The 13,246-nt window shown below is 38.1% G+C and overlaps 1 long non-coding RNA gene and 1 pseudogene across 2 annotated transcripts; both read left to right on the forward strand.

Annotated features, from left to right (window-relative positions):
* Positions 1–1,879: 1,879 nt before the first annotated feature.
* LOC131643725 (uncharacterized) lies at positions 1,880–13,246 on the forward strand. 2 transcript variants are annotated; one of them, XR_009296277.1, is made up of 4 exons: positions 1,880–6,311; positions 6,615–7,021; positions 11,645–12,654; positions 12,744–13,246. It is a non-coding gene; the product is annotated as an uncharacterized LOC131643725 (long non-coding RNA). The 2 variants fall into 2 exon arrangements; XR_009296276.1 differs by having other exon boundaries at positions 6,615–12,654.
* LOC131645571 (small nucleolar RNA snoR143) lies at positions 3,280–3,411 on the forward strand (annotated as a pseudogene).

Raw genomic sequence — 13,246 nt, forward strand, 5'->3', positions numbered from 1 at the left:
CTACTTCATGGACCTGGATACCGTTCACCAGTGGAACTGGGGGGCAGCTACTCTAGCATACCTCTACCAGAAGCTAAATGAGGCCTCCAACTGGAGGACGAGGCAGTTGGTCGGATCCTGCACACTATTTACGGTACGTTTTATTTTAACACATTATCGTATTTATTTATTTATTTATGTTTCGTATTTATTTTTAATACATTATCGTGTTTCTGTTTCAGAGTTGGATCATCTCCTACTTCTCCCGCATCCACGGCTTTCACATCGATCCTGTGTACGTGGACGCCATGCCCAGGGCCGCCAGATACGCTCTCCAGAGGGGGAACGATGTGGTGGGACCATACCGTTTGTACCTGGACCGCACGATGCACGACGACGTCACCTGGAGGCCGTTCGTCGACTACGCTCAGATTGTCCCCTTTGACGGCATTGCTCTATATTCAGGCTGGCTGGCATGCGGGACTACCATCATGGTCCGGTATCTCCCTGAGCGGTGCATGCGTCAGTTCGGATTCGTGCAGCGGAGACCCAGGTCACCCTTTGAGGCTGCTCCCGACACAGTGAACCGAGTGCAGCTCACTGCCATATGGGAGGACTGGCAGCATCATGTGGTACCGCAGGAGTACCGTCTCACTCGGGTCACACAGGACTGACACAGTGAGGAGGGGTACGTCACATGGTTCTACCGGGTGTCCCATCCTCTGCTGAGACCCGACGTTCCCGGCGCTCCTAGGCCAACACATGAGGAGATCCTGGAGAACCAGCAGGCCGAGGATGACCACGCCATTGATCTCCTGCCGATCTGCCAGCGGATAGAGATGCTTGGGCGGGACGCGTTGGATCGAGGTGTCGTTCATCAGGGCGGTCCAGATGCAGTCGCCGTGATGGAGATGATCGTCACTGATGCGGGCCGTGCGGCGGGGTACAGGCGGCAGAGGAGGGCCCAGGGTGAGAGGGTTAGGCACACCCAGTAGTGGTCGGGTTTATTTATTTTTTGTTTTCGGATTGTATCTTTAGCACACTATTTTTATTTGTTTCGGTTTGTATATATTATTTTCATCGGATTAGTATTTTTTTTTGTTTATTTATCATATTACTATTTTCAGTTTATCTATTGCTTATTTTATTTGGCGTTTACGTTTAATTAAAATGCGAGACTGTTTTAGATAAAACATAAAAAAAAACACAGTTTCTGCATAATTCGGAAATGAACTTCCGAACTCACCCCCCATGAGGTATTTTCGGAAGTTCATCTCCGAAGACACCCCCCATGAGGTGTTTTCGGAGATGCACTTCCGAATTATGGAAATTTTTTTAAAAAAAAAAGCGCTTCGGAAGTTCATTTCCGAAGCAGGGGTATTTTGGGAATTTCGCTGGGAGTGACCCCATAGGGAGGTGGCTAAAGAAATTTTCTAATTCTTTTATGGTTAAAAGTACATCACCATAAAATACATCAATAATCTTGTTAATATGCCCCATCAACCATATAATACATCAATAATCTTGTCCACAATAAAATAATATTGTTGAACGTTAGCACATTCATATAATTGAAACATTGTGTACTTTTCTTATCCATGCTAATTTAAAACATATTTGAAATTAGACTGAGTACCTAAAAAATATAAGTACAAAATATATTTTTAGATATTTTAAATTCACTTTCACAAAATATATATTTTTATTCTCTACTCTCTATTTATCTTTCTCTTATATTATAATAATAATAATAATAAATAATTGTAATTAATTTTTATTTATAAAATAATTTTGTTACATACATTTAATTAAATCAGATCTACCTTAATCTTTTAAATCAGATCTTTCCTTAATCTTTTAAATCAAATCTTTTAAATCAGATTTTGTATATATCAAAATATTTTAGGAAAAGTAAAAGCTTAAAACTGGTCGCCGAGGCTCTATTCTATATAATGGTGTTCGTGGGTTAAATTCTATTGTCACTACCTTCAGCTATTCTGTTGAAGGTCGAATCGAAAGGGGCGATGATTATAATGAGAGAGGCCTTTAGTAGGAAATACCAATTCCAATTCCATCTCAAAATCAAGAAAAAAAAATACTAGTAGGTCAGAATTTGAAGGTGCCGCCATCTCTTTTCATCGAAGGGGTTTGGCTTTGGTATCTCAGATTCTGCCGCCTTCTTCTTTCTCCTCTTCATCTTTCCGTCCCTTCAAATTGAATTGGGTTTTTTTCCTACTGTGAAAGATCTTTCATAATTTACACTTGATATGAGCCTTGAAATTTTTCATATTCTTTACGAATTCTTGATTTTTATGAAATTTGTTTTTTCTTTACGATTGGGTTTTTTCTTTACGAATGTTGATTTTAATGAAAATTGTTTTTCTATCGGTCTAAGATCGAAATTATGCATTGACGGATAAATATGTGTACCGGGTAATGGTATTGGTGGGCTATCGGTAGTTGGCCGTTAAATGTGTGTACCTGATAACGGTATTGGTGGGCTATCGGTCTTGATTCAAAACTATGCATTGGCCGTTAAATGTGTGTACCTAGTATTGGTATTGGTGGACTATCGGTCTTGATTCGAAACTATGCGTTGGCGGATAAATGTGTGTACCTGGTATTGGTATTGGTGGGCTATCGGTCTTGATTCGAAACTATGCGTTGGCGGATAAATGTGTGTACCTGGTATTGGTATTGGTGGGCTATCGGTCTTGATTCAAAACTATGCGTAGGCGGATAAATGTGTGTACCTAGTATTGGTATTGGTGGGCTATCGGTCTTGATTCGAAACTATGCGTTGGCGGATAAATGTGTGTACCTAGTATTGGTTTTGGTGGGCTATTGGTAATTGGCTTTGAATTTCCACGATATTTTCAAAGAGAGTAGTTGGTATACTGGAAATCACATCTCACCATTTTTATGGTGTGCTATTTTGTCTGGAAATCAAATATCAATATCAAAATAAAATAAAAACAAAATTAATTGTCAGAATTTTGTCTGGCTTTGGTATCTCATATTTTGCCGTCTTCTTCGTTTTCCTCTTCATCTTTTCGTCCCTTCAAATTGAATTGGATTTATTTCCTACTGCGATAATCTTTTCAAGTTTACACTTGATATGAGCCCCGAAACTTTTCATTTTATTACGAATTCTTGATTTTTATGAAATTTATTTCTTCTTTTAGATCTTTTGACGTTTTTTCGCACTTATTTGATTCTTGGATGGAGAAACAGTTGCATGTTGTTTTCTCGTTGAAGAGTCCGTGCGTATATAAAAAGCTTGATTATAGCAACTGCTTGTTTCTGATAAACTTGTTTTCAGAAATTTGGTAGTTTTGTTGTAATTGAGCAGCGGCCAGACAACCGCAGAGATGGAATCCACAGATGCTGAGTTTATTTGTCTCATCATTCTACTAATTCCATCTCACATTTTCTTATGCTCAGCTTAAATCCAGTAATAAAGAAATTTAAATACGTACATATATTAGATTGATATATGAAAAAACCTCAATTTCACTCAAAATTGAATACTCAGAAAAATGAAGTACCACAACTATAGTACATGGTATCCGATAAATGTGGGTAACTGATATTGGAATAGGGGGGCTATCGGTCTTGATTCGAAACTATGCGTTGGCGGGATAAATGTGTGTAAAACCATGCGTTGGCGGATAAATGTGTGTAAAACTATTCGTTGGCGGATAAATGTGTATACTTGGTACATGTATTGGTGGGCTATCGGTCTTGATTCGAAACTATGCGTTGGCGGGAAAGTGTGTGTAAAACTATGCCTTGGTGGATAAATGTGTGTAAAGCTATGCGTTGGCAGATAAATGTGTGTACCTGGTACTGGTATTGGTGGGCTATCGGTCTTGATTCAAAACTATGCTTTGGCGGATAAATGTGTGTCCCTGGTATTGATGGGCTATCGGTCTTGATTCGAAACTATGTGTTGGCGGATAAATGTTTGTACCTCGTATTGGTGTGCTATCCGTCTTGATTCGAAACTATGTGTTGGCGGATAAATGTGTGTACCTAGTATTGGTATTGGTGGGCTATCGGTCTTGATTCAAAACTATGTTTTGGCAGATAAATGAGGGTACTTGGTATTGGTATTGGTCGTCTATCGATCTTGATTCAAAACTATGCGTTGGAGGGTAAATGTGTGTACTTGGTATTGGTATTGGGGGGTTATCGGTCTTGATTCGAAACTATGCGTTGGCGGGTGTGGTATAATGGAAATCATATCTCACCATTTTTATGGTGTCCTATTTTTTTAGGCATATGGTATATTGTTGGCAGTTGGCTCGGAATTTCCATATATTTCAAAGAGAGTAGTTGGTATACTTGAAATCATATCTCACCTTTTTTCATGGTGTCCTATTTTTTCATGCATATGGTATATTGTTGGTAGTTGGCTCGGAATTTCCACGATATTTCAAAGAGAGTAGTTGGTTTACTGGAAATCATATCTCACCTTTTTTATGGGGTCCTATTTTTTTTCATGCATATGGTATTTGGTTAGTAATTGGCTCGGAATTTCCACGATATTTCAAAGTGAGTAGTGGTATATTTGAAACCATATCTCACCTTTTTTATGGTATCCTATTTTTTAATGCGTATGGTATATTGTTAGTAATTGGCTCGGAGTTTTCACGACGAAAAGTATTCAAACAACAAGTATGTCATAGGGGAGCAAATGCTCTTGAATTGGATAAATTACACATCTAATTGGTTAGTAGGATGCGTGGCTCAATGTTACATGTGCCCGAAAATTATGCTTTGGGTGTAATGACTGAAGTGGACCCCAAGGAGGTGTAGGTTTGGTGTTCCTAGCCGTATATTTGGAGCTATCTGTGCAGGGTGGATCAACTGCTGACTGACTGTTTTATAATAATGTTTTCACATTTCATTTTTTTCCAGAATTGGATCAACTGCTAACTGACTGTTTCACAGTAATGTTTTCACATTTCATTTTGTTCCAGAATTTGGATTGTCATAGTGTTAATTGAGCTTTATGCTGGAACCAGTTTGTTTGGCATGGATATTGGTAGAGTCATCAGATAAGCCTAGACATTAGATCTTTTGCAGTTGATGGGATCTATGGGTACTTTAATTTGGTCGGATAGTGGATGAACTCTGCTTTGTGGATCAGGCTGTTTTGATTGTGGTTATAATTGGATCAGAAAATCGGTAGTTGACTCTCGGTGTATTAGAGCATCCATACAACATTGTGCAGTGATTTTAGTCCCGTGTGGTAATGGTGATTTAACCTGACTGGAGCAATTTTGCTTTGAAGAAAAACTGTCCTGCGCAGGCTCGCATTGTGGTTTTTGTTCAGCTGTGTACTTGTCAATAGCTTGGGATGATTTTGGTGTTACAGTGGGAAAGCTTGGCACATTTGAAGCGATTTACCGCTAGAATCGATAACGACAGAGTATTTTCTAGGATAGTCAGCATAATTTAGTCCACTTCCAAGGAATCCTAAAGAATTAAAGTGATCTCTTGTACAGAAAGATGTAACACGGCAGTTTTGGAACTGCTATTATTGTCGAGCTGGATAAAACTAAAGATAAAGCATTGTTCATTTCCATTTTTCCAATCAGAGGCTGGATGGTCAAGAACATTATAGAAATTGTATGAGCTGTGTTGATCTTGGAATATCAATCCTGGCACATTATGCCGATCACTATTGAAAATCTGAGAATAAAATATTTTCCTAGCTCGTTGACGAAGAATGCCTTCACGTGGTTTACCACTCTTCCCCCAAATTCCATCTTCAACTGGAATCAATTGGAGAAAGTATTCCACAAACAGTTCTATATGGGACAGTCGAACGTTACTCTCAGAATTGGCCAGTGTGAGGCGGAAGGTGGCTGAAATAATTGATGATTACCTAAATAGGTTTAGAACTTTGAAATCATGGTGTTTCACCAAGTGCCAGAGCACAAGTTAGTCAAATCGGATATCCAATACCTAGTGTACATTGCCCAATAGGCCGACAAAGTTCCACAAATTGAACAATTAAAGGCTTAGAAGGTCAAGACGGCAAAGTTTAGTAAAAAGAAAGTAGCTTATGGCGAGATAGTCGAAGCAGAAAATGCTTTTCACTCAGATTATGAGTATGTCGAAGATGGCTGATGTCAAAACCATACCGAAACTTATGGAAGAGGAGGCTCGGAGGCAAGATAAACTCGTGTCCAATTTGACGAACATTATTCAAGTGAAAAACAAGCACTTATCTGAGATTGAAGCAAGATACACCGAGACTACGGAAAATGTGAATTCTGCTATGACAGAAAACGATTTACTCATTCAGTCTTATAATAAAGGTAGATTTATTGAGCCTGAGTTACTTTTCACTAATTTGGATCAGGACTTGTATGTGTTGTGGTTGTGTGGGTGTTTAGTTTTTTGTGTTTCTAATTTGCAACTTGTGCTTTGGTTACACATACAACTGCCAGTTTCTGGAAATAGCCAAATATTGCTAGAATCATTGCAATGATTGCACCATAAAATATGGCATAGTTTAATTGAATTGATTTCAGACGAATATTACACTTGAACTTTATTTTACAATTGTAAGAATTGATTATTAATTCTAAATTTCGTGATCTTTGAATTTGGAGATGAAGAAAATACAGGCAAGTGCTAAGGATCACTTCCAAAGGATTTTTAATGATCACGAAAAGCTTAAATCGCAACTGGAATCTCAGAAAAGTGAGCTTGAATTGCTTTGGAAAAACGTGAAGCACATTATGAAAGTGAAAGAAAAAAGTTGACACTGAGCCAATCCTTGAAGCTATGAAGCAAAGATATAATGAGGAGGAAGCCGAAGACAAAGCTACAGAACTATGTTCATTGTGGGAAGAGTATCTAAAAGACCCAGATTGGCATCCGTTCAAAGTTGTCATGATTGACGGGAAAGAAAGAGTATGTTTCTTTCTTCTTCTTCTCTTCGAATGAAGAAGTGAGGGTCATACAACAACCCACCAGATCAAAAAGCAGCAAGATGTTACTTTCTATGAGTAAGAGCATTTTGGTAAGATTTTAGTGTGTGTTGAATAAACCGTATTTAGCTATATCGATCAAATTAAGTAGTGTGTTGATTTATAAGTCATCTTTTAGCCTTCACGCCAAGTCATTGTTATACTATTAAGAAAAAAATTTGGTAGTGACTAGTGAATCTCCGAATTTGTCAAAATTGTTTGATTAGTGAATCTCTTGATCTTTCCGCGCATGAAGCTTACGCGTCACCCCGTGTCAAGGTCACTGCTAAACCCATTCTATTTGTCAGGCACTCTAATCTGTTTTAGTTTGGTTTGGATCAGTGGTCACCTTTCATTTTTTGACGCTGTTATATTCAATTTATGTCTAAGATGTGTTCATAAGATGTGTTCACAATCCCTAGGGAATCAGACTAACAAGTATGGAGCTATTGTTAGTAGTCTCATTTTCCTGTTATCTCGGGTTATCCTTATAACATTCAAGATACTCAAGGATTAAAACTGTTTAAATTGGCCAGTTGTGTTGAATGAGAGCAAGTAGACTGTTAATTAATCTCTATATTACAATCCATGAGTCTTTTCTCTTGTATACAACTTGCTATAATATTTGGAAAAAATAACAAAATGTATATTCTAGTGACATTTTGGGATTGTGACAGTTGGAAGAGTTCAGGTCGAGGTTCAGATGATGTATCGTTTGGATTTATTAAAGAGTTCTGGGAGGTGATTAAAAGTAACTTCATTAGATTAATCGAAGAGTTTCATATGAATGGGAGGATAGTTCATGGTGCAAATAGCTCATTCATAGCCTTAATTCCAAATTTTGTTAATCCGGTAACGTATAATGAGTTCCAACCTATATCTCTAATTGGTTGTATGTACAAAGTGCTAGCAAAATTGCTTGCAAACAAACTAAAAAAGGTGTTACATAAGGTGATTTCGGAAGCACAATTTGCTTTTATTGAGAGAAGGCAGATGCTAGATTGCATTCTCATAGCAAATGAGTTGGTAGACAATGTTAAGCGTAGGAAAAAATAAGCTCTAATTTTTAAAGTCGATTTTGAGAAAGCATTAGACTTGATGGACTGGAAATATCTAGATTATATGATGATGAGAATTTGATTTAATGATAAATGGAGGGGATGGATTGCAGAGTGTCTACAATCAACGACGATTGCGGTGTTGGTAAATGGGAGACGGGAGACCAACTAAAGAATTTGTAATCGGGATAGGTCTTAGGCAAGGGGACCTGTTGTCTCTGTTTTTGTTTCTGATAGCGGCAGAGGGTCTGAATCTAATGATGTCCAGAAGTGTAAAAAAGAACCTTTTTTGACGGATATCAGTTTGGAAATGGCGAGGTAAAGATTTCACATATATGCAGATGACAACAATAGCTTTAAATTGTAAAGTGGGGGAGTAAACTTTTAGTATTTAGGGCTGCCGGTGGGAAGAAATCATTGGAGGGAACGAGAGTGGAAACCTGTGGTGGAAACAATTAGAAATAGGTTGTTTTCATGGAACAAAAAACATATTTCAGTGGGTGGCCGTATCTACTGAAAGTTGTCCTGTATGCCTTACCGGTCTACTATGTTTCTTTCTTCAAAGCTCCGACATGTATTATCGCTATGCTAGAATCTACTTTTAAAAATTTTCTGTGGGGTGGAGGGATAGAAAGTAGAAAAAGTGAATTGGGTTAAGTGGGAGAAGGTGTGTCGTGCGAAGGGAGAAGGGGGTTTGGGGATAAAAGACCTAAAGAGCTTTAATTTGGCCTTGATTGGGAAGTAGAGATGGACGCTTTTAATCGGAAAAAGAGAAGCTGTGGGCCAAAGTTCTTATTCTTAAGTACGGTCGAAATGGGTATGGAGGATAAAGGGTAGACAAATTTAGCTCCTTGTGGTGGAGGGATGCATTGGTTTGAGGATAATTTGTTTAGAGAAATTGGTGAATGATAAGAAACTCTATTTTAGAAGGATATCTGGGTAGGGGAGAGAAGATTGAAGGATTTATACCCGGGTCTCTACAGATTATCCGTAGAGAAGGATGCGTTGTAAGAGAATCTATTGAGATAAGAGATGGGAGTCATGTGTGGATTAATAGATGGCATGGAATGCTAGTTGAGGATAACAAGAAGTTAGAGAAAGAAATTATAGAAAAGGTTCAAAGAGTCAGAATGAGAGTTGACACGAAGGATAGATGGAGATGGTTCAAAAATGAGTATTCTGTCAAAGAAGCTTATGCAGTGATCATTGATGGTCGGGCAGTAGAATCTAATGAAGATAAGGTTTTTTCTGATGCTTGGTATAATTTGGTGCCGCTAAAAGTCTTCGCTTTTGTTTGGAGACTGTGGCACAACAAAGTCCCGACAAGAGATAATTTGATCAAAAGAGGCATCTTGGTTGAATCTCAAAATTCTCGCGTGTTTGGCTACGGAAGAGAGAGAGTGTGTGTGTTGAGCATTTGTTCTTCTAATGTCTGATAGATTTTGAGGCTTGGAGCGAGATCTAAGATGGCTGAATTGTCACAGCGTGCTGCATAATTCCGCAGCTTCAAACTTTTTTTTAGTTCAGATGGCTGTTTGCGGGGGGGCAGTGTCATCATGGAGAGATATTTGGTAATTTGGTTTGCATTCATTTGGATTAAATGGAGGAGGTGGAATGTAAAAATCTTTAAGCAAGTGGAAAAAGATGATTTTGCTATTATTGATGAGGTGCAATTGACTTCTTGGAGGTGGCTTAAAAGTAAAGTTGGTGAATTCAACTACTCTCGATCAATGGATATCAAATCCAAGGGAATGTCTAAGGTGTTAGTGGCGTTTGCGAGATTGGGTGGCGAGAAGGTGTTGCAGCTGTTTTGCTGAATCTGGGAGCTGTGCAGGCTCAAATTTAGCATAATTTTGATTTTGCAGGTTTGTAGAAAGTGTTGACTGTTGAGGCAGATGGTCCATCAGTTTTCTGTTTTATGTTCCGGTTGGATATTCGAGTAAGCAGCGGAGAATCTAGAGTTTCACTACAGTGATGTGATGGTTTTTGAGTTCGCAGGTCTGGTTGCTGTTTTAGTTTGAGTAGTGTATCTCTAAGGATTTGGTTGCAGGGTGTGGTGTAGGTTGCTGTTAAGGAGAGGGTCTGGTTTTTTGCCTCTATTTTATTCTAGTGTTGCATTCTTATAGTTTTGGTCAGTTATTTTGGGTCTGTCTGTTAGTGGTAGGCTGAGTGCTTTATCTAGTATTGCGGCTTGTTTTTCTAGTATGTTTATTGCTAAGTTTTGTATTTGGAATGTCTTGTTCCTTTTTAATTAACAATAAAATGGTGTTTTGGTTTAAAAAAACGATATATGGTATCCAGGGACGGAACTATTTGACTCCAAAGGGGTGGACCTATGCCCCACGACAATTGCCATAATTTTAAAACCTAAATATTGTGGTTTTATATTAAGTAGAAAACATTAGTTTGCAAATGTTTACCGAGTTTGAATCTATGTTCAAACAGTTCTTTTGGATGGGAGAGAGGATAGGCAATCCTATAGACCAAGGGAGGCTTGAGAATAAAAAATTTGAGGGTTTTTAAGGAAGTCCTCTTGGTTAAATGGGAGTAGAAGATCAAATTTGAGATGAGACAAGGGAAACAATTCATGGTGGTGGAAAGAGTAATCCATAACTTTTAGGCATTGGTGGCATGTATCTGCAGAACAATATTCTATTAAAACAGAGTTATCCGACAAAGTTGTTAGAAAATAGGCCTCATTCTAATGGTCATTGAACAAAGTTTGAAAGTATTTGGTTCCCAACAAAATATCATTGTAGGAGTTTAAAAAAAATAACAATAACGTCATGATTCAGTAATAAAGAAATAAAAATACATACATATATTGGATTGATATATGAAAAAACCATAAATTGAAGTCAAAATTGAATAATCAGAAAAACTAAGTACCACAACAATAGTTCATGGTATCCCATAAATGTGTGTACCGGTATTAGTATTGGTGGGATATTGGTCTCGATTTGAAACTATGCGTTGGCGGATAAATGTGTGTACCTGGTATTGGTATTGGTGGGCTATCGGTCTTGATTCGAAACTATGCATTGGCGGATATATGTGTGTACCTGGTATTGGTATTGGTAGGCTATCGGTCTTGATTTGAAATTATGCGTTGGCGGATAAATGTGTGTACCTGATATTGGTATTGGTGGGCTATCGGTCTTGATTCGAAACTATGCGTTGGAGGATAAATGTGTGTACCTGGTATTGGTATTGGTGGACTATCGGTCTTGATTCGAAACTATGCGTTGGCGGATAAATGTGTGTATCTGGCATTGGTATTGGTGGGCTATCAGTCTTGATTCGAAACTATGTGTTGGCGGGTGTGGTATATTGGAAATCAAATCTCACCATTTTTATGGTGTCCTATTTTTTCATGCATATGGTATATTGTTAGTAATTGGCTCGGATTTTCCACGATATTTCAAAGAGAATAGTTGATATACTGGAAATCATATCTCGCTATTTTTATGGTGTCCTATTTTTTCATGCATATGGTATATTTTTAGTAATTGGCTCAGAATTTCCACGATATTTCAAAGAGAGTAGTTGGTATACTGGAAATCGTATCTCACCATTTTTATGTCGTCCTATGTTTTCATGCATATGGTGTATTGTTAGAAATTGGCTCGGAATTTTCACGATGAAAAAGTATTCAAACAACAAGGATGTCTTAGAGGAGCAAATGCGAATTGGATAAATTTCACATCTAATTGGTTAGTAGGATGTGTGGCTCAATGTTACATGTGCCCGAAAATTATGCTTTGGGGGTAAAGACTGAAGTGGACTCCAAGGAGGTGTAGGTTTGGTGTTCCTGGCAGTATGTTTGGAGCTATCTTTGCAGGGTGGATCAACTGCTGACTGACTGTTTCATAATAATGTTTTCACATTTCATTTTGTTCCAAAATTTGTATTGTCATCAGTTATATGATGGAACCAGTTTGTTTGGTGTGGATATTGGTAGAGTCATTAGATAAGCCTAGACATTTGATCTTTTGCAGTTGATGGGATCTGTGGATACTTTAATTTGGTCGGATAGTGGATGAACTATGCTGTGTGGATCAGGCTGTTTTGATTGTGGTTGTAACTGGATCAGAAAATCGGCAGTTGACTCTCGTTGTATTAGAGCATCCAGACAACATTGTGCAACGATTTTAGTCCTCTGTGGTACTGGTGGTATAAGCTGACTGGAACAATTTTGCTTTGAAGCAAAACTGTCCTGTGCAGGCTCGCATCGTGGTTTTTATGCAGGCTGTGTACTTGTCAATAGCTTGGCACATTTGGAGCGGTTCACCGCTAGAATCGATAACAGCAGAGTATTTTTTAGGATAATCAGCATAATTTGGTTCACTTCCAAGGGATCCTAAAGCATTAAAGTGATCTCTTGTACAGAAAGATTTTGCATGACAGTTTTGGAACTGCTATTATGGTCGGGCAATATGGATTTAGTTGATAATTTGACTGGAATGAGCAGAAGTTCAAAAGGCCTTTCATGCCAATGTAACAGGAATTTCTTATGCATGGAAGGCGTGCAGTAATGTTCTTTGTAATTGTTGGTCTGATTCTCCATTGTCTATGCTTCCTATATATCAAGAACTTATTAACGACGGTCTCCGAATATGGGTATACAGGTACACCTTAACTAGATATTTTTCAGGTAATTTGTCATCTTCTGCAATCTAGAACTCTTGTATATTAACTTTGGAATTTTTGGGTGCAGTGGAGACACTGATGCTGTACTTCCAATCACTGCAACTCGATATTCTATTGCTGCTTTGAAGCTGCCAACCATCATCAATTGGTACCCTTGGTATGATAATGGCCAGGTTTGTGGATGGAGCCAAGTTTATAAAGGACTCACTTTCGTGACAGTAAGAGGTGCTGGACATGAGGTTCCTCTTCATAAGCCTCGCGCGTTTATTCTCTTTAGATCATTCTTGGAGAACAAGCATATGCCATCATCAAGTTAAACAGATGCATTTGTTCTTCACTTCAAGTATAGAACCGAAAAAAGTACCTTAGGTTCTTCAGAATAACTTAAATATTCATATCATATATACGGAACAGCAGGCTGAGACAGAATAAGGAATGCTTCCTCATGAGTTCCATCTTGAATCTCTTCCTGGAAATTATAGTTGATAAATGTACCAATAGCAATAGTTTCTCTTCTGTTTTTATTTGTTAATGAAACTGTGATTATTTTTATCAAAGTGTTATTCTTTA

The sequence above is a fragment of the Vicia villosa genome, linkage group LG1 (assembly GCF_029867415.1).
Source record: "Vicia villosa cultivar HV-30 ecotype Madison, WI linkage group LG1, Vvil1.0, whole genome shotgun sequence".
Taxonomy (NCBI): domain Eukaryota; kingdom Viridiplantae; phylum Streptophyta; class Magnoliopsida; order Fabales; family Fabaceae; genus Vicia; species Vicia villosa.